General features: G+C 33.3%; 1 long non-coding RNA gene across 4 annotated transcripts in view; it reads right to left on the bottom strand.

Moving 5' to 3' along the window:
• Positions 1-9,411: 9,411 nt before the first annotated feature.
• The window catches only part of LOC141456563 (uncharacterized), a 65,811-nt gene continuing 47,606 nt past the window's right edge, over positions 9,412-27,616 (bottom strand). For 2 of the 4 annotated variants that reach the window (XR_012459869.1, XR_012459867.1), the window contains 6 exons: positions 19,250-19,392; positions 18,313-18,510; positions 17,600-17,678; positions 15,425-15,660; positions 14,487-14,640; positions 9,412-13,049 (listed from right to left, as the gene is read on the bottom strand). This is a non-coding gene — a long non-coding RNA (uncharacterized lncRNA). The remainder of the gene's footprint in view (positions 13,050-14,486; positions 14,641-15,424; positions 15,661-17,599; positions 17,679-18,312; positions 18,511-19,249; positions 19,393-27,616) is intronic. The other 2 variants (XR_012459870.1, XR_012459868.1) reach the window with 2 other exon arrangements.

Genomic DNA, 27,616 nt, shown 5'->3' with positions numbered 1-27,616 from the left:
ATCTGAATGTAAAATCCAATCCGGAACGTTATTTTTTGCTAACTTTCAATTCACAGTTTAATTCTTATCAAGAAAAATTAAAATTTGCAAACGACTTCCAGTGATAAAATTCACGTATGTTTATGGCGACCAGCAATTGATCTATAGAACGGTAATCGACGGCCATTCCAGAAAATTTGTCCAAATTAATGGAAAAAATCAGTTTCCAAAGCAATCCAAAATCCAGGAATGGAGCGTGAAAGAGTTCTAATGGTGGTGATGACTAGAAATACGTACTTCTGTGGATGGTCACTTGGATACCATCCAAAGAGAGTCCAAAGCAATCTTTCCGTGGTGTAAGAATGAAGTGCAAGAAGCTGACTTTTCAGGAAACTTTGGGAAGCCTCAATAATAATTCTACCAATACCAAATAAATATTCTCATAATGAACTTTGTTAGTCGATTTAAAAATTGTGGATATTGTAGCATTGAAAAACGGTGCATATAATGTTTGCTCATATTTTAGTAACAATTAAAAACCTATGTTTTTATTTGACGTTTTTAATAAATTGTAAGAATTTCGGAAGTTTATTCTCTTTCAAGTATATTGTAAACTTTTGCTTAAACGTAAAGTGTTGGATATCATTCAAGACTTACAAATACTCGTAGATAAGCAAAAGCACGATTGGGAAGTAAACGATTTTTAGGAGAACGGCAAGAGGTTTATACCGCTTTATAATGTGCCAAAAATTAAAAAGGTGGTAGATTTTTAGAATAATTGCTTGACTAACGACTATCCTATCTTATGTTTCCTCAATTAAGTAATTTAGAGATCCTTCTTATGATGGTCACCTGTTTAGGAATAACCGCCTTGTTTTCTTTCGAATTTTACTAATTTTCCGGCTTCTATGTCTATTAGTAACTTTAAAAATATTGCTGTTTGAGACCAAAATATATATAGCAAAGTTCTATTTAGAAAACTAAGAATTATGTTTACACTCACTGTTTGTCTGGTTCATTTTAGTGGCTACAGTGTCCATTCTGATATGATTTGTTGAGGGAGGATGGTCAAGTAGTTGGTTACATGAGGAAGGAGGACAACTGGTTGGTAAGTGTGGTCACATAAGTATGTACTGCTGGGTTCAGAGGCGGCTTGTTGGGTTACGGTGGCTTATGAGATTACACGCTCCAAGAGGATCGTTTCTATCCTAACAGTACACCCAGTCGGAAACAAATTGTTAACCCTCACACCTACAGCTGGTATGACCCGGATTGTGTTGTGCCAGGAATAATGTATTCTGTTTTCTGCCATAGATACGTGATTTATTTTACTTATTTATTTTTTTAACAACTAGTTGAAATTTTTATTTTTCTTACTTTATTTTTCAATGCATGGAGATGTTTTTTTTTTTTGTGCAACGCCAGCTTCTCCGTTTCACTGTAGAGAACACTTGTCATAAGCCAAAATTCTTAGATGAACCCAATTGGAGGATCCTCTCTAATTTGTTGAAAAGTCTTTGTTAAAACTTTATTTTACATGCCAAAGATTCTAACATTCAAAATATTTGTTTCAGAAAGGATATAAAATAAGATGAGAATATATTAAATGATTAACGTAAACCTTGTTTACCTGAAGTTATTATCGATGCCGTCCCGTTGCAGTTCATCATGTCAAAGTGATTACCATCTAGGACAGGGGTGGCCAACGTTTCTGTATATAAGATCTACTTTTTATCTTAAAAGTGTGTCGCGATCGACTTGTCATAGGCATAGTCTAAGGAGGTAGAAGGGGTGTGAAATGCATACTATGTTTATACACTGTGTTTCAGTATAAGGTGATTCCAGCGAGGTGTAGGTAGATAAGTAAAATATATTATTTTTTAAATCATTTATTAAGTTTTCGAGATATAGGCTCATGAAGAAAATCAATTTCCAGACACAACTTTTGATAGCAGCATTCCGTACATGCGGTACCTAAAAAAATCGATTTTCCGACACTTTTTCAAGATAGATTTTTACTAACTTAAAATGCAATTTAATTTTATTATCATCTGCAATGTATAAGTTGTACTATTTGTTCGTAAATATGAGAAAGTTGTTATAAAAATGCACAGTATGGCGGATAATTTGATTTCAATATTTCACTTTCGCGTTTTTTTTGGGCCGGGAAAATTTATCATTAAAGAATAATATGAGTTACTTTTTGCTAATCTATCAATAGCTCGCTGAGTACACCTCGTACTGAAATATAGATATCGGCTTATCTACCTGCGTAAAAAACAACAATAATTATTTAAAGGGCCAAAAAACTCACATCCAGCGGAATTAAAAGAACATGGATAATTATTAACAATATTTATTAATTCAAAGTAGCAACAGATAGAGAGATTTAGAATTTACTTTGTTGCCTTAACATTAATGGGAAGACTTAGTTTGCATGTCTCTAACCAAGGAATCATAATTATATGTATATCCTGACAAAGATAATAATAATGAGTCTTCAGTATGGGAATCAGTCAGGACAGAACGTTGTTTAGTTCGTTAGCTTCAAGTATGAAAATGCCGATTCTACAATCGCTTCAAAGTCCATGGTACACGGAATTCCACCCCAGACATTGCGAGCGATCGACGATCGACCAAAACTGGCCTCGCGATCGACTTGTTGGCCACCCCTGATCTAGGACACAATCATTATAAAGAAACTCTACGAACGTAACGATTCCCGTTTTATTTGAGAAATATCCATTTAATTCCACAAAATAGAGTTGCCATTCAGTAGTTGGTACAAATATTTACTTTTTTAATAGTGCAAAGTGTTTATAGCAATTAAATGAAGTGAGATAAATATTTTTTACTTCACTTTCCCCTTTAGTCAAAATTGTAGCTTTTAATTTCCATAAAATGTATTAATCAATGGCCTCCCCTGGCAGAATATCCACTGTCCAGTCAATACATCCTCTAATACCTCAGAAAAACTACCTACACCGGCCTTTCTTCCAAACTGATTTTATCACCTTTGAATTTGGGAAACCAAATTGAGCAGCTTTTTCATTCAAAACTTCTTCTATTTAACTTCACAAATTCTCCTTGTAAATTTAGCGGGTGAAAACTCTTTTTTCCTACAATGCTTTATGTTTAAGAAACAGTAAATCAAAGGTCAAGAAATAAGTTTAAATAATTCCCAGCTGAGTTTTTAAAAGAAAAAAACAACTTTCAAAGGCAGACGTCAATAAAAATAAGTCAATCCGAAAGCAATTAGTTTTTTAACTAGAAATATTTATTTATATTTTAAAATAATTAAATATAAATGCTGGATTTATTTCTTCTGAAGGTTCATTAATACAACTTGTCTCTGTTTATTTATTACTTAGGGTCGGGCCTTAATAATTCATTTCTGGCTTAGAAATATCAAAACAAAGCACTCTTATAGACCCAATCGCCTGCTACTTGCGTGCTTAAGAATCTTATTAAATAGGGAAGTTCAGTCTTCGGCCAGCTTTAAGGAGCTTAAACTTCGAGATGGTTTAAGACTTACAGGAAGGTGATAATACTACCGAATATTAATTAGTCTTAACTCCACCAATGGCAATAACCAAAACTTTGGTCTTTTGATTGAGTTTAGTTTCATTTTTATAATAATTAAATATATTTTTTTTTTGCTTTAACAACAAAATTGTTAGTAGTTATAGCTAGCTATTGGTGGCCCACAAAATGCTGGGATTAGTGCCAGCCCTTTAGAACAGAACTAAGTTTTGGCACTGCTATTTCTAACACTGAAGTAAAAAATTTTAAACGAATTCTATATTAAAGAGAAAATCCATTTCAAGATATAAAATAGCCGAAACCCTTATTTTGATATGAAATTCGTTTAGAGTCACTTACATAAAATTTCGATATCTTGTCGAAGTTCGGTCATCAAATATATGATTTTTCAATAAATAAAAATTAAAAACTTTTTTAAAAGTAAAACAAAGCTCTGTACAAACAATATGGAAAAAGTGAATATGGAAATATTCTTCTTTAGACTGATATTTAAGATTAAATTAAATGAAATTGCTCTGTTATCCTTTAAAAAAATAAATCAATACTAAACTTAAAATACATCCTAGTCCAGTTTAAGAATAAAAATACTTTCCTTGTCTCAGTGAAGAATGTAATGTAAAACAATAATCAATCCAAACAGACTGCACTTGAATCCATTTTTTAATCCAGATAGAAATTAATCGACAAAGTTTTATGTAACTTAATTACGCGAAATCAAACATAATTTTCTTCGACCTTTAGGGCTCACTGACTCTTTTGGTGGAAATCTTTTAGTGAACCAGCAATTTGTTTAGTTTATTACATTTTTTGAAATGATTCTTAAAAAATGATGATAAATTACATTAAATCTTATATGTTTTGATTGATTTATTATTTTTTTTGCAGCATAACTCTTTAATATCTTTATAAATCTTCCTCACCGACGTACAAAGTTTTCTATAAAATTCCGGTCCACAGAGTTTAGAAACTTTCACATGTATGTGAAGAAGTTCTTCTGATTCCAATAGAAATTGTCGCCTCCTCGAATGTAGCGCTAAAAGTAAGTTTGGTGGAAGTAAAAACAAGATTATAGATTGCAATAAAGAATGGAAAGGAGACATTGAACAGTAAATTCGATTCCAAAACTATTTCTATTAGGACTCTAAATGAAAGGGCATTGAGTATTATTTTTGCTTGAAGACACTTTATATTAGTTCATATTCTGAACCAACAATGGCAACATAGAAACACTGAATGATTGAACAACTTAATGCTATAACCAAACTGCAGCTGCTTTTTCTTAATGCAACTTGAAATTCGTGCTCAAGAAATCCCGAAAGAAGAAATCGTAATTTTGAGTTGATCAAAAATTACACTTTGCCATTCTCCGTTTCAGAAATCAGTATTATTTTAGACTGGATAATGCGATAAAAATTTTATTGTTATAGTTTGTAAATAAACACTTGCTCTTGGATATCTTAAATACCTCTTTAATGTTATGGTATGTTATGTCACAGTTAGCGGGTCTTTTGTTCTCAATAAGGGGATGCTACATTGATTTTACAAGAGCGAAGCCGCAACGATCCTTTGATTATGTTAATCAGATTCTAGAATCTTGTAATTCAAAAATATCTTGAATGATGTGGTAATGCCTCTTAAAAAAACCGTTTTTGAATATTGCAAAAAGTTTCGGAATGCAAAACAGTTCAACGATCATGACGCCCTAGTACCACTTGACAAAATCCATTTGCATGAAAATAATTTATTACGAAATGTTATACGAAAGGCAAAATAAAACTCTTTCAAGATTGGGAGAGATGGTAACCCAGTATGATTAAGTAAAATGGCCCTTAAGGTTGACAATTTTACTTTTTCTATATTCACAGAAAGAAGTAAGAAGCTGGTTTTAGCGCATTTGTAGTATTCCGACAAAACTGCATTTAAAAACTTTCATTAAGCTTCAGCGATTAAAAAAAAAAGCTTAACAACTGTCTGTGCAAGACAATTTTATGGAATAGAAGACCATAAAAGGAAATAAAGCAATTCAGCAATCATAATTACAATATTTTATTTTTGACAAACCATTTACATGATTAGTATTTCCATGTTCAGGGATTTTTAGATTTTGTTCTTTCTGTGCAGTTGTTCATGCTTAGGGTGTTTCCAGAAAATAAGGTGAACAGAAGATTCAGCCTTCAGGCCATAAAGACGCCCAGTGATGGTCACAGTGTTCAAAATGAGGGGTCATTCTCTGCACACATCTCGCCCCCTCACATGGGTGCAGTTAAAAAAGATAAAAAAAAAACACACCCAAAACGCCGCAAATAGAGAGGGATAATGTTTCCTCTCTCTGTCTTTTACATCATCTCTCTCCCTTTTTATCCTTAACGCTCCAGATTGTGTGTGAGAGGGTCATCCGAATTGTGTTGGGTCTCACATTGTGCTTGTAATATCTCAACACACAACTAATAATACTTACAATACAAACATATACAGATACAATACCATGTGTGAGTCTGTGAAGTCAGAGCTATGGTAGCATTTCCTAGTCACAAATTACGCTTACAAATTATTCCCCTGTTTGCTTTCAAAGTACAGTCACACTTAGCTGTTCGTCAGAAAAGTAGTTTTTCTCCATCCCCAAGACCGTATTATTGTTGGTTTCTGTTTCTTCTTATTTCCTTCTCTTTCCAAATTCTCATAGTGATTCCCTCAGAATATCTTACCATCTGTCTGAATCCAATAAAGATTATTACTTTTCTGATGCTAAAAAAGTCAAACTATTAGAAAAGGAGGCTCAATATTTACACTTGTTCCTTTATTTACCTTTTTTTACATACCTATTTATTTGGATTTATTTTTTAAATCATTAACTTCTTATTTTGGTTAATTATATTTTTATATTTGTTTCTCCTATGTTCTTGTGATTTTTATAACTAGTTCTTTGCTTTAGTAGAGCTTAATAAACACATTATTGTTAAGACACCTTACAAATATTTCGCAGATGGTATTTACACTTACTTTTCGGGTGTCTTTTAATTATGTATTTAGATAAACAACGGTTTATATGTATCTATTTTCATTGTTAAGAATTTTAAATAATAGACTCCTATCGGTTTCGGACTTTAGCAATGAAAATATTTTTTGATTAGTTTAATAAATTATTTTAAATTATCCCTGCTCACCATTCGTTAAGAAGTGCCCATTAGCACACGACTGGTGTGAAGGATGAAATTATAATTAGTCAAGTTCCTTGCAGAAAAGCACGGAAAACTGCATCATTTCTACATAAAAAAATATATTTTTTTGTTCTAATTTTTACTCATTACTTATGTGAGAAATGAGAGATAGATCACTTTAAAGTATCTGTTAAATCTTCGTTTTCAATAGGAGGCATATTTCTGTCAAACTTAAATATGTTCTTACGCTTTTAAACTTTAACCACACTCTAAACTAAGTTTAAATTCTTACAGTTAAAAAAGAACCACACAATTGATCGGAATCTACCAGCAAACATACTTATGTACTTACTGGTAAAATAACAGAGCATTTTAGTAAACCTTTCGGTACAAGAAAGGCTGCATGATTTTTTCAATGTGCACCTCGCCTTTCTGAGGCGGTTCTTCCAATAACTTGATACTCTCAAGCAGCTTATCCATCATGAGATAACAGCCCGTGTCCAGAAAGCTGAGAAGACACTTCCATTTTGAGCGAGTCGTGAATGTTCGGGCTTCTTTAATTCATAAGGAGTGCAATGCAGAAGTAAATGGTTGTAAAAGTTTAATAAAGGTTTTCTTTTCCAAAACATAATTCCGGTAGGATCAGCCTTGGAGCTTACTCAGAAATTGACTTAGAAATTTTCAACTAGTGATATTGCAAAATTATTCACCCACAGCTTTGATGAAAGAATATTGTTCAACTGTTTTTGGTCTAACTCAAAGGCACTTCATGTTTTTTAGATCGTAAAGTACACTTTCCACAAAAAAGTGTGTTCTGATTTTATCAATTTAGTTCTTTGATACCTTACTGTTGCTGAATATATTTTGAAATTGATTGAAGCCAAAGGATGACCTCAAAATGCACGTGAGAAATTTTAGGTAAATGTCTCAGGTACCATTTCTTAAAAGTAAATACAGTAATCATGAATCCTACAATTGGCAAAACTTAGAGTAAAAAGAAGTAAATAAACATTGACCCCTAATACCAAACATATAATACTATACTGTTATTACGAAGAGACTAAATTTAAATGGTGCATTGAAGGTATGGTTTATTCGTAAAAAGGGAAAAGTAGGCATAAATTCAGGGAACGTATGACAAGAATGAGGGAATGACCAGTAGATATTACATTTTTGGGCTCGATGCTCGTTTCTCCTGCTTTTTGTGTAAATGTGTGACCTGTGATGACGGGTGCGGAAGAAAAACGGAGTAGCGATAAGTCAGTGGACCGGTAAGAAAGAGATAGTCATACAGCGGGAGCGAGGATCCAGTGGCGAGGGGAGCTACAGGAGCTACTATCATGTTAATGAACATTATGTGCTCCCCAGGCACCAACAATGTCACCACACTTCGTGGCGTGAGTACACATGCAGACTTGTGCTCACCCTTGTGCTTCTCTACTTTGTTACGCTCTTGTTTTCTATGTCCTCTCTTCCACTGTCAACATATCGATTGATCACTTTCACTCTCTTACAAATTTCTTCTTTTTCACTCACAAAATCCTTTCTAAGATCAGCCTGACCATCAAAATCTTTCAAAGGATTTCATAATTTTGTGAAAGATTTAAACTTTAAACTTGAAGTAATATTTACTTAAAAATTTCTTGCCACTGAAAATGTAGGGCTTCGTGTAATCATTGTACTTGATGAACGCATGTGAATTATGATTAATTTTAAAACTGGGGAAGGATACATTGACAACAGCGAAAGTTTATTCACGATGCCTATACCCCTCTCTTCGGAGAACTTCCCAAGAAAGAAGGTTTCCTTGATTTTGGAAAGCCATTCTCACATGAACTAGGACCTTTGAATTTATCCAGATTTTCTTGAACAAGAGTATATCTTTCCTAGAATTCTCTTTGTTAACTATAGAAAGTCTTCATCAGAGTATCTGTTTGTTTAGTGATTGGAGAGAAGAGAGGTACGTATACATCAAGGCAGTATCCAACCCCAAAGCTGACTCACCTCGTTCTTCCAGGTACATCGCTAATGAACCTGGGTGACAGGTTTTATTAACTGCAGTGCACAAGATGAGTGACCGCGCAATAGATAAATTTGGTAGCCCTGCAGTATTCCCAGTAAATAAAAATCGGAGATCGGACAGACTGCTTTTTGTCTTGCTTCACCACAGGTTATAGATCTACAATTTTAGAAATGATTAAGAAAAGTGAAATTTTTTGACCACTGATACTGGTCATGAAAGAGCTTCACCGCGGTCTTATCATCGAATTACCGCTCCTCACCTCGATCTAAGGCTGTGGCTCACCATTTCCTCAATTTACCGCGGTAAAACTCTGGTACTATTTGCAGCAGTATCTCAAAACAAATACCTTTGAAGTTCCTCAACTAACAACTACAGATATTTCCTTATTAAGAAGGAACTACAAATAATAGGAACAACAGATATTCAACGGGCAGATAGCACGATGTATTGTCAGCCAATAACTATTAGCAAACACATAACAACGCTACCAATCACATAAAAACACTTTAAAACCAATTCATAGAAGAGTATACAGCTTGCTACACACAATTAATTCCATAATCTTTATGAGTGATAAATGTACACTCCTTTAAGATAATTTATTCATAGATCAGCTTAGTCTTTACTAATCCTAAGTCTAGTATTCTAAGATCAATAAAATTTATGGACATAAACAAAAGTTTTACTTTGTTAATGAAGAATTATCAATTTCTTGCTGGCGTTCTTTTATTGTTTTATTAAATTATTATAACAGACCATATTCTTATTATTAATTTATTTATTAGTTATCTAATTTCTTTTGTGTAGGGTTCTCGCCATTATCAAATAAACTGATTTGATTTGAACTCGATATCAAAAACCAAATTTTGGTTAGAAATGAAAACCATTGTCAGTATTTAATTTTTCCTAATTTCTTTTGTGTGAAAATAATTTTTACACTTCTACAAGATGTATTTGTTTTACACTGATTTCTGAAAAATGAATCGTTGATGATTTATTTTGAAAACAAACAATAATTTGTATTACTTGTTACATATAACAGCTTTACAAGAATGTAATGCAAGAATCTTTTAAATACAATCTATATATATATTTTTTTGTAATTATTAAATACCTTTTTTTTTTTAATAATATAATAATTTTGTTTAGAGAATAACATTTTTCTTTTAGGAATGCTGGATTTTTTTTTTCCAATGGGTACAACTCTGTTTTATTTTGATCATCTTTGAAATTTACTTCTTTAAATTAGCGATTAATCTCTAGTTTTACAATACAATTCTTTTCTTTAATTTGTTAAAGAATTTGGGATAGAGTTTTATTTGTATGTTTGTTTTTTTAAAAAAAAAGCTTGGTAATTGCTTTAAACTCTAATAAACTGCCTGTTTATTATTTATTTACGAGTATTTAGATTTCATATGTTCATTTGTAAATTGATTGTTTATGTCTTATTTGTGAAGGTACTTAAAAATATTCAACATAAGTTATAATTGAGATTTTTTTGTAAGTTACAACTAGCGTTCGACGTGGTTATGTTAAATGAAAGAAATTAAGCATAAAATATTTCAGATAACTGTTAGTAATGTATTTAAAAGGGAAAACGAGGGTGACAAGAGTCTGTCTAAATAGTAAAATAACCAGAATTAGCATGTTCGGACAATACAGGAAGGGATAAAAATGATTTTGTGTGTTCCTGTATTAGACAGACACCCCAAGGGTTGTTGTTGTTGAATGATAGGGTAAATATAGTAAGATGATGAGAGAATTATAGTCCCTATTTGTGTGGGGCTGAGGTACTGGAATAGAAGATGTTGGAGAACATTTCTTTCTTCTTAGCTGGTATAAGGATTTCTTGGCTAGTTGATATCCAGGTTTTTAAAGCTTTTTAAAAACACTTTTTCTATAACTAATTTAGCTTTTAGCTGGCAATTGTTAAACAAAAATTTTTAGTTTTCAGGTAGTTTGACTATTAAAATTAAATTGACAACGTTATGTTTAGAGTATGGTGATGCTAATGCAAAAAATCAATAAATAAATAAGACTATTAATAAGACAATTAAACATCTTGTGTGCACACTCACACGACTTTCTCTTCCAGAAATTGACTTAATTGACAAATTTGTTTTTTTTTTTGTAATTATATTTTTCTGTTTTGGTGCTCAATAAATATGGTCCTTTGCAGAACATTGCACCTCCTGAACCCTTCGTAATGTATAATTCTTTGTCTGTTCTAGACCTCACATAAGAGCTTATCTATTCATGCCATCTCAATCATACCCAGTGCAATCATCCCAATCAGACAAGCATTCTAAAAGCATAAAATTAAATCCCATCCTCGCTAATAAATACATTCCGTCTAATAAATACTCTCACCGCACTAATCATGTATGATCAATCACAATCCCCTCATCTAATATTCAAAGACTTACAAATCTACTCAAACTTACAAATGGCATAGAGTACTGGATACTCCTCTAACCCCATCTTTCCTAATTTATTCTAAAAAATTGATTAATAAAAAAAAAATTGTTCGATACGGAAGCCCGAAGGCGCAAGTGTAAGGAATGAATTAAGCTGGACGGCCAGAGATTATAATAAATATAATTGTTAAATGGTTTCTTAACAACATTATAATTGTTCTATTGTAAACAAAAAATGAAAAAGCGATGAACTTTTGAACTTCAATAATTGAGAGGATAGATATTGGAATGCCTAATTGTTCCCCTTAGTATAAGTTACTTATGTCCAAATAGGCTTGAGTTGTGCGTTTGTAGCTATTCTTTGTCGGTCAATGTTTTTCTCTTAGGTAGTCACGCCATAAAGTGATAATGTTTCTTTATTTCTTGTCCTTTGAGTTTTGAGTGTGTTTTTGATGTCAGTAGTTCCTCAACATTGAGTCTTAGATTTTATGATTAGTCGGGCCGAGGAAGTGCAATTTGATTATGTTTGATTTCTTAAATTAACTTTTTTATATATTTAATGACTCATTGACTGATTAGATGTTTTAAAGAATTTTGAACAAAGAATAAGTATAAAAGAAATGCTAAATGAGCATTTTACTGTCATGTATGGTGATACTTCATTGAAAATAAACATGAATGACATCAAAGCAAAAGGATTAACATCAGTATCGTCAAGAAGATTTTGTCGTCGTATTCATTTTTGTAATTAAGAAATAATATAAGTTTGGTTTATTTTTACAATGGATAAAAAAAAAACGACGCAATGCTAATAAACATTATTTATTATTTACTCGAATAGTTTTGAAGGAATTAGTTTATACTATTTCATACAAATAGTAAATAAGAAGAGGCGATAAAGTTCCATTCTACTTGTAGGAATTTGTTTTAGTTAACAAATATCTGGACCAAGCTTTTTTTTTTCAACGTGTATGAGCGTATGTTTTTTATGTTTTCTGTTTGACCTTTTAACAAGCATAAAGCTCCAAGAGGTTGAGTTGTCCACCCGTCTTACATCTCTCTAGACGCGTGCCTTAGTTTATGGCAACAAAAAACTGTGGAGGGATATAATGGTCTCTCTCTTGCTCTCCCTTATTCATCTATATATTTCATTCACTTAAATTTCTTTTTCTTTCACACATATATTTCAAGTTTAGAATTATAAAAGTATGGATATGTTAAAACAGAACAAAACAAAAAAGAGTAAAATTTAGAGTTTTTGGTACCTATCTAAAAAAATAATAACACATGTCGTTGGTATCGCCATTTACTAACATTCACTCAAATACCATTTTGTGTGCCATCCAGGTTGAAGAAATAAGAACAATAAAATACTTTTAGACTTATGTCTGCCAATAAAGTGATCGAATGTAAAATAACGAATCTAAAACCTGCACCTGCTATTCTTTATTTCCCTTCGTAAAGTAGCAGTTTTTTTACTTTTTAAGGTTTAGACCATTGGTCTGTAGCAGTAAGTCGTAATAACTTAGACCTTCACATTCCTTTAGAGGTGTGAACATAATACAAATCTTTATTTCATTTTTTTGTTTTGTCATGGCTAGTTTTTTTTATTTTTTAATTTTGTTAAAGTTTTTATTAAAGTGTAAGGAATTCAGGGCTCGCAAAATGACACGATCGTGCTCCTCATCATATGGTCAAACAAAAAACATAATCCGTAACATAAAATAATGTAGGACAGTCACAGAACTTATACGTTTTTAACGTAGAAGCAATTATTATGTTTTCCTCTACCCTGGCTGGCTCCCAACGAATAATTTCTGACAAGCCTCTTTTCTAGAAGTTCCTCAAAGAGCTGGCGGTATTTTTGGGAGAAGTTGTACTCGAGGGATATTTTTTGGGCCTTCGCTCTATGATTCTCCACGATAGTACCTGTTGGATTAAGAAACAAAAGAAAAAAAACCATGATAAATATACAAATCACAGAAGTAATTGGCCAATTTGATGACAATTAATAATAATTCTAACATTTTTCTTAATTCTCAGTAATTAAAAATAAATTTTTATATAGCAGACCTTATGGTCTACCGTAAGAGGGTAGTATCCCTCTGCTTCTATGCCATCAATCATTCTTTATTACCAAAAGTATATTAAGCTCAATCCATTCAATAGATCAAAGAAATAAGAACAAATATTGAGAAATTCTTTGTTAACTGGCTCTAAATACTTTAAACTTTAGAAAGATCTTTGTTACAGCAATTTGCACAGTTTTTGAACAGAATCCGCCACTGTCAGAGTCAACTTTATCAACTAAATCTGCTCACATCTAGCTCAATATTATGTAAATAGATCTACATTTTGTTCAATATTTATTTTAAGAGTATATTTTTGTGTGGAAATTGTGGTAAATTAATAATTATTCAAATTAATTATTAGATATTATATCTATTTTTAGATAGTATAGCGATGTTTACAATTGTAGATCGTCCTGGTGAAATTTTACCAAAATAGCTTGTCCTAAAATCTAAACTAGTACAAAAACAAAATCATCATAACCAATACCAATTGAATACTAAATAATGAAGCTACCGTTTGTATCTGCCTGCACGTTTGGACATAGGTTCCTCTTAATATATTATACATGCAGTGAAGGGGGTCACTGGGTGCAATATTAGCGAATGTGTGTGAGTGAGAGAGAGAATGATATGACAAAGAATGAGAGAGGCAGTTGAAGAAAGCCGGTCTATCGCCCAAGAAGAAGCAGAAGGCCGATAGTAGAGAAGGACGCGGCGACCCCTTTCCTATCACAGTTTGATCTATGTCCAGATATTAGGAGAGTGTCCCCGTCCATGTGAGAAAGATATACGAGCTCGTGGCATCCTGCTTGGACCTCACAGTCTCCACCTCCCTCCGTTTTATTGCTCTTCTAAAAAAAGAAGAAAAAAATATGTTTCCTTCTTAGTTTATCTTCCTCTCGCCATAGGACAGAGTCTAGGGAGTGACAGTGCGCGCAAGGGCTTATATATAAGTATACTCTGTCCTCCGCACCATTTAATAAAACTAGGTATCCACAATTCCTCCACTCTATTCCATCTGAAACTGAATTTCTCATTCCTCCTTTCAGATGGTCAGCTGTTTCACTACGCTCTAAATCATAAAACGGTTAAAAAAATATATATAATAAATCATATTTTGTTTCTATTTTCGAAATGCAGTAAAAATAAAAGATTTATGAAAAGCAATATGACTGAATCTCCAGCATAAACAAATAAAATTTCTTAATTTTATTTACGATTCTTTATTTTATTTTAAACTAATTTAGTTCAATTTAAGAAAGGATTTCTTTTTAAATGGAAGGTTGTTTATTACCCATTGATTACGCATCATTTTCAGGTGTGCTTCACATATTTTTTTGTCTTTCCTGGGAGCTGCTTCCATTATGGGTATTTCCTTCTGAAACGAGGTTGGTTGTAGGCTGACAGTATTCTGATAGGCGTCACTGCATATAAAGATGTTGAAGTGCCTTAAAAATCAGAATGTGAACAAATTCTTAGATTTTCCAATCAACAAATTTTAATTAAATTTAAACTTTCAGGCATTATATAGTAATAATAATAATAGGATGAAAAAATAAATGCCATTTCAGTCAGTCAAATTTATTTTGCCGAGCTTTCGACCTCCTAAGGACTAGATCATCTTCAGGGCTAGTTTAGAAAGTAATATTTTTACATTACAGGGTTGGTGTGTCTTCTGTCTTGTCTTCAGTCCATGAACAGACAAGACAGAAGACACACCAACCCTGAAATGTAAAAGTATTACTTTCTAAACTAGCCTTGAAGATGACCTAGTCCCTAGGTCGAAAGCTCGGCAAAATAAATTTGACTGACTGAAATGGCATTTATTTTTTCATCCTATTGAAACTATGAATCAGTCACCAAAAACAATGAACAATAATAATAATAATAATATTAATAATTGTGCACTGAAAAAAGTTCCGGGCGCCAATAACCTCAGATGTTGACGCGCCTTAAATCATTTAATAATAATAGTAATAAGGAAAAGGATTAGCTTAATGCTAAGTGTAAAACTGGATTCCAACGCGGAAATCTTGGGTTCGAATCCAGCTGCTAGCTTCTTATATCCCAGTAGTGATGGACAGTGTGTCTTTAACGGGGAAATACGCCCGGAGGCCGGCAAAGAGCTCCGTACATCAATGGCCTCAGATGTTGATGTGCCTTTTTTTAAAAAAAAAATTCGTTAACACCATGTTCTTTCTTTTCGTTCACTAAAAGGAAATCCTTTCTAACCTGTATCAGGAAACGTGCCGTCTTTTTTTTTACTTCACCCAATGATAAGCCCACGCAACACAGGTGAGTTTATTTAATTGGAAACTGATTCAGTTCGGCCATTGAACATTTCAGTAGAAAATTGAACAAAGTTCTAATAACTTCACTGAGCATATAGTTTGCTGAACAGCCAGTAAGGATGATGCCATCAGAGGTTAGTTTTTATCTTAAATCTTCTTCATTTTCAAGTAGTAATCCTGAAATCAGAAAAAAAATGAATGAAAAAATGATTCAGTTTATTTTTTTTTTAAAAAGTTAAGGTTCTAAAGAAAATATTTTCTAATAAATTATCATTTAATCGGCAGATAGACGTAAAAGCGGACTAGTGGTGCCCAATGAAGTGTCGCTTCCTTTAGCCGCCTCCACTCTAAGGGCGACTGGGCACGAATACTCCCTTTTTTTATGTTTCCTTTTTTTTTTTTTGTGATGATGAGGAGGAGGAGGAGGGTGAGTTAAGTACTGCGAGCCTTCTCATCACGCCTCTTTTTTATTTATATATTTACAATGACCCTGTTCTTCAGCCAAGTTTTTATGATGGTTTTATATTCTTCATAAATCAGTTGGCAATATCCGAGGGTTAAATGTCTCTTTACAGTTTCTTATAATATTTAATTAACTGCGGAAGCTCGATGATGGGAAATAGTTTCAATAAAAAAAACATCCTCCCTACAGCTCAATAGTTTGATGATCCACAATTAGTTTAGTTGTAAGGTCTCTGGATCCTCTTAGATTTTATGAGCCGTATGAGGCTTTTTCGGACTTTTCTCATCTTTTGCTAAAGCGTATTAGTTAAGTTTTTTAACTAATTTTAATGCATTTGAAGTTAGAGCCCATTTTGTTGAAGATACTTTAGTGTTAATAATTGCAATTCCCAGCCATTTTATATTAGCTAAGTTTTTATACTTTTTTTTTATTTTATTTAAACAAGCGTGTTGCCGTTGCAGGTTCAAGAGGGAGGATGGCAAATCTGTTTTCAAAAGATATTCAATCTTCCTACTGTAAAAAACCCGTGGTGTTACTTGGCCTCATCAACAATCCCAAATTTACTTTGTTGACCTAAAGCAGTACTAGCATCTTGACAACAAAGACCATTCAACACACACTTAGCCTATCGACCTTCAATAATAATAATAATAATAATAAGTAAGTTTTATTAAAAAAATAAATATGCAAAAAACATTTTAGTTTATAAAAATAAAAACTTATTATGGCGTGGATATCCGTCGGCCGGGGTTTGGTTTTTAATATATGTAAATCAAATCATACAAAATACAGCTTATAAATTTTGAATAATTAAAAACAATTTTGAGTTGTTTTAATGTAAAATTAACCTTTTTGTTATACTAGAGAAAAAAAAATAAAACAATTAATAGTTAAAAAATACCTATTACTGATAATAAATCAACAAATCAGCAGGCCAATCAGAATGCAACATCCCTACTTATAAATAAATGGTTTACAGAACAATAAATACTCTTTAAAGTAATACTGAATTCACTTAGAAAATAGATAATAACTGAATTAAATATCAAACAAAATTAGAAATTAACATCCTTTTATTAAATTTAATAATAATTATAACGGTATTAATAATAACGTATATACATTACTTCAGTCCTTCAATAATATTAATTGATAAAAAATTTACTCAAAATCTAATAAAAATAGCGTTCGTGGCCTATTTCGGTGTACCGCACTGTCTCCGGACATTGTACTCTAGTTATAGATTACATTGGCCATCATCGAACAGTGAGCTGCAAGAAGTTCCTTGAAAGAAATGGTCTGGCAGCTGGATTCAATCAATCTAGGGATCTTCGCATTGGTATACAGTGCTTTGTAAATTGCTGTGAGATCTCTAAACTCAATCGTAAGCTTCCTAGAGGTCAGATATGAAATTTGAGTGTAGAAAGAATATTGAACGAAGCTGGATTGAACTCACAGTAATCTCCCTCTATAAAACGCCCAAGACACAGAATACATTACTTTGATTACTTAAAACTGACTGCATGCTTTATTACTTTTGTGGATTAATCAATCAGTCACCAGAAATAATGAAACAATACTCTACAACTAGACTACTTATGTTTGCTCAGGCAATAATTAAAGTATCCATTCTCAGACGAGTCTCGAACCTACCTCCAGTTCCAATCAGCGGAATCCGTTTGCTTTCGTGACATTCTCAAGTCCGGAGACAGTAAAGTGATGGGAGTAATAACTGAAAAAAAGGATAATTATAGAGGATTATGAAACAGATATGTCAAATAATCAAAGCATTTGGATTTTGCACAAGAAATTAAAACATTCCTGTTTCCTATTGCCATTATTGCTGTAAAACAAAATAACGATGTACAGTACTTATATAAAAAAAAAAGCAAAAGCAAAAAATGGATTAGTGATTTAGCCATCGTGAAACACATTTTACAGATGCCTAGTTCTTGTTTCTTTTGCTTTCAAAAATACAGTTGGCTGGAGAGTTAACCATTTTACCTAAGCATAAGTTCTCAAAAGGACATAAACAACACTTGACCACTTGTGTAATAATTATGAAGATGGTTCTGTTTATTTATATTGACATAAATTATTTACTAGTTTATTTGAAATAATTGTTTACTTATACTTTTTACGTTTGCTTATATCACTTTCATAATTGTGTAACATGTATTCGCATGATGTTCTGTACAGTTTAATATACTCAATAAACTTGATTAGAAATGTTATTTTAAAGTTGTATGGGAAGATAAATAATTCAAAAAATAATCCCGTCTTTCTACAATCTTTTTTTTTTAGTTTTAATTTTTTTTGTAGTGCATTAATGCATATAAATGCACAAATATACATATAGTGCTTACCAATATATTAAAAAAATGCGGTTGTTCACAACATCAGCAGAGTATATTGGGTAAAATCGGAACTCCATCGTCCAACTCGGTCCGTTTACGAGTCTCTAGTATGCTTTATTTGCTCGACCTTCATCACATTTAAGGTGACCCTTTAATAAGAAGCGTATCACAATTCTTTTTTTTTGCGACATTTTTCACAATACATGGCTGGAAATAAACAGAGGAAAAACGACCTTAACCTCTTACATATTAAATAAAGCAAGCTGGAATAAAGTAAGATTAATATAAAAGTAGGAATTATCATGAATATATAAATTGTGATAAAGAGCGAAGCCGTTGCGTGATTGTCCTTGTGGTTCATGCTTTAATTCAGCTGATTGAGAATCTGGCTGTGCTTTCTCCTGGGTCTAGATCAAGAAGGTTGTCAGGATCGTTCTTATTATTTTCGAACTAAAGTTACAAGCTTAAAACTTGTAATTTAAACTGGAAGAGAAAGTACGAACGGATAGCTAAGTTTAGGATTGCCTGTATATTGCCAGGAGAAAGCGTGCCCAGCAATATTCTTGCCCTTGTACTTTCAATAGAAACTGTTCTTTGAAGTTTTCAGCAGCTGTCTAGCATAAAGTATAACTTAAGATATTGACAAAAGAATTAGATCAACGGTGTGAATATCATAGTAACAGGGTAAATAACGCGAACCTATAGATGTTATGGTGATATTGTTTCTACAGCATGGAATGTATGTTGGAATATTGAGTATGTAAAAGGCTTTAGGTTATGTTAGCACACCGAAGAGCGGACAGTCTTGAGGGAAGGAAAACACCATCTATTTCAATATGCGGTCCTTGTTCTAGAACTCCGACTGACCGTACAGCTGACCAACACAATATTATACTAGAGTATGTGTTTGTGTATATAAGATACAGAAATATAGAATTGTACTAGCCTTCAGCAGGCAATCCAATAAATGTCCTTTTGCTTAGAGAGTACTGGCTGTAACATTTGTAAGTAACTGCCTTCGACACGTTGAAATCTCCTAAAGAAGGGATGGCTCTTGCAACAGAGAGAAAGGACGGAGATGAGAGATGCCTAAAAAGAAAATCAGAGGACATCTGTGCATAATTACATTCAAACATTTGCCAGAATAATATTGTTTTTAACTGTTACATAAGATAATTTTTATTAGATGCTAAATAAAATTAATTAGAAAAATTGAGTACTTAAGAAATAAGTAAAAATCTAAAGTGAATTAAAGTTTAGATCAAAATTATTCCATCTGCTTATTTTATAGCAGCACATGTTTAACTTGCTCAGAGAATTTCATTTGATTCATAAAAAAAACAATGTTCACGTTATTAATTCAAATTTTGTCAATTTTTAAAAGGATGCAGTAAGATTTAGTTTTTTACGATCTCCTGTTGAGAAAATATGCGAATGAGAATAATTGTGTTTACGAAAAGAGAAAAATGTAGGTTTGTTTCTCGCCAGAACCTTCTCTTTTTACTCACCTTCGTTGTCTGATGCTCGCCGATATCGGTGATGAATATAAATACATCACAACTGTAAATTTAACCAGTTACGGTCTCGAACTGAATACCTCGCTATGGCATATCCTCTCTCACCACCCAGGGATCAATCCCAAATTGTGTTGATGTTACAGAATTTTGAAGTACCTTTTAACTGCGTATATCTTGAACTAACTTCCGCTCTCAAACTTGCGATTTTTTTTCTTTTATACTTTCTTTTACCATATTTTATTTCTGTACACTGCCATCTACATCAGAGGCTCAAAGTGTTGCATGTCACTACAACTAGACAGTAACATTGAATGTCTTTATTAAACTTAATAATAATTAAGGGAGATTCCATGGAGATGTGCGGATTGAAATAGAAGAAGTTGTGAGATAACAGGAAGTTAATGAAACCAATTTGCGTGTTTCTGTCTATTGAGAGAATTACTGAAATGAGACACAGAGGGTAAGGTCGGAGAAGACTTGACATTTTCGACCAACAGTTCGTACTTTGATGGTTGACATTCTGCCAGCTTCATTATCAATATAGTCTCACCTCTTGCTAGAGCTCTCCTGCGATGTATTTTCAAACTAACAAACTTTGTTAGACTAACTGAGCTACAAATGAACTTTTCGCTTGGTCTGTTCCATTACAATTACTCCCCTTCATCTCATTAACTCCAAATCACCTCATACTTGAGAATTTTTATCAGTATTAGTTACTATATAATTATTTCTTTGTGGATTTCCTGTAAAATGAATCTTTAAGATTTTCCTCATTGAATCCCATAAAGACAATAAAAGTTAATTTTTAAGATTCTTAATTGGGCAAAGATTTCATAAGTTAGCTGGTCTTTTCTCTGTCCATCGCTTCCGTAAAATCAGAAAAGTTTCTATTTTTCAAGGAACATACTCGTAAATGAAAAGCTACTCAAATTCTCATGCCACAAGTAATAACTCTTAACACAAAACAAATGTAGTAGAACGTTGGCATTTTAGCTTAACTTTTTCTACTGAAAATTTATAACTTGCGCAATATAAAATATTGGATTAATCAGCTATATTTCTATAATGATGTGTCGAAACAGATGTCTTTATTGCAGAGAGAAAGTACACTATTTACAACCAACAAATTGTTGTGAAGTGCGGCTACGAAACTGTAAAAGTGCCCAGGAATCAAATAAAATATATGTAAAAATAATAAGTTTCTCTGTTTTCAATAAATATCTTACCCCATACTCGCTGGTTCCGCCAAGTACTTCAGCTAGTTTACATAAATAAAAACAAAACAGATAAAAATAAGCGAGGACCTTCTATTTGTTAGATCTCTCTCGCTCCATCTCTTTCTAATGGTCGATATCGATTGTCAAGTTTAAACGTCAATCCATTTAGTGTGGCCAGGTACAGAAGGTCTTCCTGTTCCAACAAGGCTTCCCTACAGGCATCTGCCCTAGCCATGAGAGTGATCCGGTCAAATGTTCCCTGCCCCCGCATTCTGTCACTTTACACCTTTATTATGTAGACCTGTGGGGAGTGCCCTCGGTGAACCCTACTCACTTCATTCTTCCCTCTCTAATAATTATCTTTTTTTATCTTTCTCTCTTGGTATTCTTCCTTTTAAATGTTTTGTTTTCACTTCAAAATTGATATAAGCACAGGGGTGTTTTGGAAAATTCACCTATAAGAATTAAATTTAACTTATTAAATCTGTTGAGTCTTTCTTCAATGTTCTAGATTGTTTTTATATAAAATGGTAGACCGATCACTTTTATTCGAAATGCTTATTTATTACCGATACAATTTGTGAACCCTCTAAGGGAAATATTAGAGGAGAATCAGACAGAAATAGTATGCATTATGACGATATTTCTAATAATGAGTCTATTTTTAAAAAGTACAAATAATAAAAGAAATTTTATTGATTAAACCTTAACCTATTGGCCTAATCAGAATTGATTATTAATTGGTGCAACATAGTTGCATGTCATTATCACATTCTGACATTATGCATGCAGATAACCTTTGCAAATCTTTATCACACACGTAATTTTTTGTTTTGATTTACAGTTCCGTAATAACACCAATTATTCATGTAATAATTTTTGTTATTTAGTTCTTAGTTATGTCGCATTAGATACTTTACCTATTTTATCATGATGCTTTTAGTTTACATAAGGGATAAAAAAAACAATCTTGAATATATTCAATCAATGAACTATCTACTTTTTGGTTTTGTGATTTCTAAAGAATATATTTTGGGGGATTTCATTCTTTGTGGTAAAGAGCAAAGTGTCCATTCCTGCACTTTGTACAGGAATGTCGTGAAATAAAATGCTAAAAAATAGATAGGGAGTACAAAGCATTGATAAGAAAGGCAATGCCCATGTTCTGGGTAGATATGTAATTACGCAGTACTTAGATGTGAAAGCTCACAGATTAACAGCACATGCGGCTCGTACTGAAGGTAAAGATTAGGCTGGAGAAGCTGAGAGTGGAGATTCCGAAAAAGAAGAAGAGGTCATCAGGTATCTGATGGAGATGGCGATAAGAGCAGCTTGTGGATAGTAGACCCCACAGCAAGAGATAGAAAATCCTGAAATAATGTCTCAAAGAAGAAATTTCAAGTTGCAATTAACGTTATGGTAAAAAGACTTATAAAAGAAACGTTTTAGTTAATTTTTATTCATTATAGCATAATTTCATTTAGTTTTCTTTTTCTTTTATATACGAACACCATTTAGTTTCATGTACGAGGGTCGTTTGAAAAGTCCGTGCAAAGTCAGAGAGATAGCACTACTGGCGCGTATCGAGGTTATGTTTCGTTAGTAGCATCTCTTGGAAGAACACACACCAAGTTTCAATCAGATCGGTCTATTTCTTTGTGTTTGGCATTCGTTTGAATCGAGGAAGTCGAGTGATTTTCAAAAAATGGACGAAAAAGAATTTCGTGTGTTGATTAAACACTACTTTATGAAAGGCAAAACGCCTCAGGAGACTAAAGAGAAGCTTGATAAACATTATGGTGACTCTGCACCTTCGATTAGAACAGTTTATGAGTGGTTTCAAAATTTTCGGAGTGGCCATATGGGCACAAGTGACGCTGAACGTTCTGGACGCCCTGTTGAGGTTACTACTCCAGAAATCATTGATAAAATCCATGATATGGTGATGGATGACAGAAGAGTGAAGGTGCGTGAGATTGCTAGTGCTATGGGCATCTCGAATGAACGGGTACATAATATTTTGCATCAACATTTGGACATGACAAAGCTATCCGCAAGATGGGAGCCGCGATTGCTCACGCTTGACCAAAAACGAAATCGTGTGAAGTGTTGCACGGACGGTTTGCAGCTGTTCCAGAAGAATCCGCAGGACTTTAAGCGTCGTTTCGTCACTGTGGATGAAACATGGATACATCACTACACTCCTGAGACCAAAGAACAATCTAAACAATGGGTTACCAAGGGGGAATCTGCGCCAAAAAAGGCGAAGACCGTTCCTTCGGCCGGAAAGATTATGGCGACTGTCTTTTGGGATTCGCAAGGAATAATCCTCATCGACTATCTGGAAAAGGGTAAAACTATTACAGGTGCATATTATTCATCGTTATTGGACCGTTTGAAAACCGAGCTGCAAGAAAAACGCCCACGATTGGCCAACAAAAAAGTCCTTTTCCATCACGACAACGCACCAGCTCACACCTCAGCAGTTGTGGTCGCAAAATTAATGGAAATAGGGTTCCAACTCGTTTCACATCCCCCCTATTCTCCAGACTTGGCTCCCTCGGACTACTATTTGTTCCCCAATATGAAGAAATGGCTGGCGGGAAAAAGATTTTATTCAAACGAGGAGGTGATTGCAGAAACGAATGGCTATTTTTCAGACTTGGACAAATCCTATTATTCGGAAGGGATCAACAAACTAGAGCAGCGTTGGACGAAGTGTATATGCCTAAAAGGAGACTATGTTGAAAATAAAAAAGGTTTACCCCAAAAAATTAAGTAGTTTTTATTTTTGCATGGACTTTTCAAACGACCCTCGTAACTAGTGCTTCTTTTAATTATTTTCGTCTTAATATGTAAATATTAAGACGAAAATAATAACTAGAACTTGTAACCTTTTGAGGCTTTTGTTCTGTGAAGAGGGTAAAATAACACCTTTATTGTTAATATTGTCAATCAATGGCAATGACTAATCATAAACACACATTTACCGTTCTTCAAAGCACATCATTCCAGTAAAACTGACACATTCTTATAAAATCTGGCCAATAAAAATTCTCCTTCTGTTAGCCACAGGGATGTAACATTTACCATCGTAAAACAAATGAACACATTCACATACTAATTCATATAAACAGTGCAACGTATTTGCACTATATTCGTAGAGCACAAGAAAACCAAGTATGTTCTTGTTAAGTTATTTAAAAAAAAAAATGGTGTAAAAATACCAATAATTTTTTTCTTGTTTGGATTTCCTGAATATTCCATTGATAAATTGGCATTAAAAAAGGATTATTGATTGGTTTGTAATGTATATTTATAGAGTGAGTATTGTTTACTGAATACTATTGTTAGTGCTTGGATTAAATACTGTAATAGTGCCAGGACTTAAGATCAAATATCACTTTATTTTCTTTCTTTTAACTTCATTAATAGAATTTGATCTAATGTATACTAATTATTGTAAATTCTAAATTAATTTTCTATTTTATCCTTTCAAGCATTAAATACGTTACTGCCCTTCCTAAGCGCTCATTCTGATCCTCTTAAAGGCTCTTCAAATGATAAACAGTAACCGCTTACAGCCCTGGCTAAAAAAGACCTGATCAAAAACTAACATTGCCGAATCCAAATATATAAACTACCTTCCGCCGAAAAATCCTACCTCCCATCTTCATCAGCCAAACTCCTATACCAACTGTTGGCAAAGTGGGCTACTTTGGACTGTACCTAGATATGGAATCCCCAAACTGTACTAAATAGACAAGAGGCTAACCAATGCTACAAACTTCTCGCTAGACTATTTGACAAACTCAACTAGAATTATTAAAGCTCAACCAAAATAACATAAGACCCTCAGATCTATTCGTGATGATGAGATGTCTCGGCTTCATGAGCGCAGTGTGACTACGATGATGGAGTGACCTCACTGAGAGCCTTTTTTAATCCAGCATCATGACGTATTGTTACCTGCTATTTGCCATATTTACTTGAGCAGTTGTAAGTTTCTAAAAAAAAATCTTTATTGTTTTAATTGTTTATTGTTTTCCTTTGCCACTACAAGAACTGTTGATACAGACTTCTGCATTGAAAACAGTGCTGTCAGGAGGAACTGCTTCAGTTATAGACATGAAAAAGGAATGCCGCAAATATTGCCTGTAAATATTCATTAGAATTAATTTTAGATAATAAAAAATTATTACTAAATGAATTATCTGGCACTTTGGTTAATTGAATTATGTTAGGAAATTTATTGTTTCTGGTGTTCCATATTTTAGCCGTTTGTATCAGTAACAGACCTTTGTTATAGTGAAGACGACTTAGGGGTAGGTATATGTGTATTCTGCAGATATACCATGGGGCTTTACGTTCCCCGCTTTGTGAGTATGTAGGTGTGTATGTGTGAGTGCGGCGCGCGTATGTTTGTTAAGGGAGGAAGTCCTCCCTGGATATTTTATCAGCGATATGGTCCCAATAAATATATCCTATAATGGATGTGGATAACTTCCGATTGAGAGATTCCAGTCTCAATTTGGCCCAGTGTCTACTACCAATTCTGTCCCTATAACCTTCCAGCAGGGATAGATCTTTGGCAGTAGGGAGTTCAACTTGGAAGTTTTAGATTGTTTGTGGAGAGAGAGAGAATAGAAGATTCAGACAACAACGAGTTACTTAGGCGGTAAATATCTTTTAGACTTATGACAAAAAAAGAAGTAAAAAGACTATACTGTAGGTTAGTATTATGTTTAATACGTATTAGTATTATATTTTTTTGACGAAATAGTCACCAACTCACTAAAAATTGCTAAAAAAAGAAGAAATAAAAAAATAAGTTCAGAGAAATTGTCAACAGATTATTGTGTGTTGAAAGTTTGAACATCGAGTGCGACTAAAGAATTACGAAACAATTATCTTCTTAGGCGTATTGATAATTTTAGTTATACGTTCACAAAGCATTCGATAGAAGATAATTTGACAAAATTTGCCGATAATCTCCGTTGAAGAAAAGTGGATTACGATTATGAAGAGTATGAGTGGCATTAAGAGTGCAGACATTAAGGGTCTGTACCAGAAGGCGCCTGCGGGTATTCCGTTCAACCGTACTAATCTTGTCACTTTTACCGGAACGTTAAATGCACTTATCCGGGACCCGGATGTGTCACAATCAGAAAAAGACAAGGAAGGAATGACTGGTGTATGAAAAGAGAAGTAAGGTCTTGTGTTAAACAGTGATGTTGAACTACGTTACGTGCGTGGGGGGGTGGAGAAAGAGAGAGACAAAGAGAGTGAAGGAGATTGGACTGCGAGAGAGTTTAAGGAGAGGAGAGGGAAGTTTTGGTGAATGAACAAGGAAAAGGGGGGTATATAGAAGGAGAGATGCGATTTGTAAAGGCAATGTTCCGTGTTGCGTTAGTCTGTGATACAATCAGCATTGGGTATAGTGGTTAAAGTTGGGTAGGTTGGTAGCGCTGGCTACCATAGCCAACCAACGGACCTGACATTGCTGACGTCACCCTCCCAGATTCAGTCTGCTCATTAGTGGCGGCACTATCCTACAGGAGCAGAGCCACTCCACTCATTTACCACCCACTCCTCGCCAATCCAGGCCATGCCTAACTTACTGTTAATTAATTGAGACATACACATTCACGTACTTACACACAGACACTCTCGATACTATAGATTTCATCTTAGTGCAGTATCATTGCACTCCCAATGCCCTTATAGGAGGTGCAATCCTTGTTAAATTTTTTTGCCGCATTCAGACAGATAAAAAAAATAATTTTTGCGAACATAATTTTAATATTATTTAATTATTAATGGAGGATATTAATTGTACGTTTGCTTACCGGATGTAACAAGATTGTCTTGAAGAGCGGATGTTAGAATGACAGGAAGCAGAAAAAAAAGCACTTGTCTGTAAGAAACCGAAAAAGATTTATATCGCGTAGTAGGTTTGTTTACCTTTTTTTTCCGGAATAGCTTAACTTAATTTTGTTTCAAACATTTTTCTGTCATTTCATTAGTGCTGAAAGAAGCAGATCACTTTCTCGTCTGAGCTGAGTGTTGAAAACAAATGTTTGATAAAAAAAAAAGTATATTTTTTTTTATTCTATTAAAATCTAACCGTCTACGCATATATTCTATGATCTTCAGTTTTTGGTTCATCGTACTGAGAAAACTTTCTTTTTTGGAACCCATGAATTAAAAGAAATGGTTTTTAGAAAATCGAGCACGCGCTCAAACCACAAATCGTGCACGCTAACCAAAAATTGTTAACATTAGTAACTGTACATTAGGGTGTTTCAAAAAATGATGACTTTTAAATTTTAAAGAGCGCCGGGCGGAAAATCAAAGTTCATTTAAAAACGAAAAGTTTCGTCCGTATCAGAGCGAAATCGATTAATATTTCGAGGTCGCTACCATTGATCAAAAGATTTTTGTTTTGCTTTTTTTTTTTTTTTTTTTTATAAAAAATCCTTATTAAATGCTTTGTATCTTTTCAAATTATTAGCAAAACATGTAATTGTACAAAGTTTATTTAAATATAATTTGCTATAAAGACAACGCAGTTGGAAT

This window comes from Rhodnius prolixus, unplaced genomic scaffold (assembly GCF_049639745.1).
Source record: "Rhodnius prolixus isolate KJV_2025 unplaced genomic scaffold, Rpr scaffold_4, whole genome shotgun sequence".
NCBI lineage: Eukaryota > Metazoa > Arthropoda > Insecta > Hemiptera > Reduviidae > Rhodnius > Rhodnius prolixus.
This window is presented reverse-complemented; position numbering and strand designations above follow the sequence as displayed.